Below are 1,888 nucleotides of genomic sequence, written 5' to 3' on the forward strand. Positions count from 1 at the left end.
TCATGCGAAGGGTAGGACGATTCTAGGGGTGGCTGTGACGCGTAGAGGGGTCTTCATTTCGGAGGAGAGTTTCAGGATCTCGGTCAGGTCGAGGTCGCGTGCCATTTTATCCTCGGGCAAGGACCACGTAAAGTGGTGGAGGAGCCTGGCCGTCCATAGTTGCACGGTGGCCAAACCCATCGCCCTTCCCGGGCACACCCTCCGACCGGCCCCGAAAGGTGCTAACCTCAAATCGCCACCTCGCACGTCCACGTCTTCCTCGACGAACCTGTCGGGAACGAACCGGTCAGGCTTCTCCCAAATGTCCGCGTCGTGTGTAATGGCCCACATGTTCACCATGGCTGTCGTCCCTGCTGGCACGTGATGGCCCGCTAGCTCGACGTCCGATGTGGCCAACCTCGCCCATGAGAGCAACGGCCCGGGTGGGTGCATCCTCAACGTCTCCTTGATGATGGCATTCACGTAAGGAAGGAGTGCCATGTCGGCTTCTCGCACGGTACGACATCGGCCCACGACAGCATCCAGCTCGGCTTGCGCTCGTGCTTGAACCTCTGGGTGTAGGACCATCTCCGCGAGGATCCACTCCATGAGGATGGCGGTCGTGTCGGTTCCTCGGAATATCATTTCCTGGAGAAAAGAGCATGTAACGGGACACCGATTAGGATAGAAAAACGTGCAAAGTTGTTTGGACTAGGAAGCCACGAACGTACACGGTCCATTACATTCGTCGACCTTGACGACGCGACTCGTAAAAACACATTGCAATCCCGTTAAATATATGTGTATTTATATATAGTGGCGACCTTCAAGAGTTACGTACCCATAGGATGGCGATTATATCGGTATCCGAGAGTTTTTCGCTAGTCTGCAACGATAGGAGCACGTCCACAAAGTCGTCGGCCTCATCCACGGAGCTTTCACCAGAACCGTGCTCGCGACGGGCTCGATGCTCGTCTATGATCGTTTGGACGAAGTCTTGCACCTCTGCCACCAGCTTCGTGCATCGTGAATGCACTCCCTGGAGATCCAACCATTTCAAGAACGGCAAGTGATCGCTCCAATTGAACGCGCCGAGAAGCTCGAAGCCTTCTCGAATCATTCTGCGCAATTGCTCCGCCTCCGGATCGACTTGCACTAGGGCTTGCTTCTGAGTGTAAACGAAGTCGTAGCGACGGCCAAAGACGCTCTTCATGATGTTGTTGATGGAAGTGAGCTGGAGGAGAGGGCGGATTTCGAAGCTGGACCCCGATTGGGCATGGATGGATTGGAGGAGCTGGGTTGTTTCGAACTGCCGGCAAGGCTCGAGGGCTGACAGGCGCCGGGGGGCGAAGAGGTGGGTGGCGGCAATGCGTCGGAGCGTGCGCCAATAATCGCCGTAGGGAGCGAATCCGATGGCGCGATGGAAGAGGAGGAGCTTGGCCGATTGTTTGATGGGGCGATCCGCGAAAGAGGAGCTGCTCAAAATCTCACGGGCGACGGAAGGTTCGGAGGTCAGGATGACTCGCGTGGTGCCGAGGCTGAAGGCCATCAAGGACTTGGCGGAGTGAGCACGTGCGAGGTCGGCGAGGCGGACATGGGGGCGTTCGCCCATGAGCTCGAGCAAGCTACCCACCAACGGCCAGCCGCGTGGGCCTCGGATTTCCTTAGCAAGGGCATGGGAATTCGCGCGTGCCGCGAGGCCCCAGGCTGGCCCGCCAGGATGGCGCCACCACGCCAAGATTGCCAGCAAGCCGCTACAGACGAGCAAGGCCAGAATATGGCGGGCGGCCCAGATTGCACCTAGGAGAGAAGATCGTGAGAGCAACAACAACACGAGATGGAGACTAGTGGAGATCGCGGCACCCTCCGTCGACGAAGATGAAGCGATTGCGGCGGCGGATGATAACAT

At 57.8% G+C, this 1,888-nt stretch overlaps 1 pseudogene; it reads right to left on the minus strand.

The window, feature by feature from the left end:
* Positions 1–1,888, minus strand: LOC147856596 (cytochrome P450 78A4 pseudogene; annotated as a pseudogene).

The sequence above is a fragment of the Azolla caroliniana genome, unplaced genomic scaffold (genome assembly GCF_043228905.1).
Source record: "Azolla caroliniana isolate FFs.n. ecotype wild unplaced genomic scaffold, voAzoCaro1.0.p SCAF_13, whole genome shotgun sequence".
Taxonomy (NCBI): domain Eukaryota; kingdom Viridiplantae; phylum Streptophyta; class Polypodiopsida; order Salviniales; family Salviniaceae; genus Azolla; species Azolla caroliniana.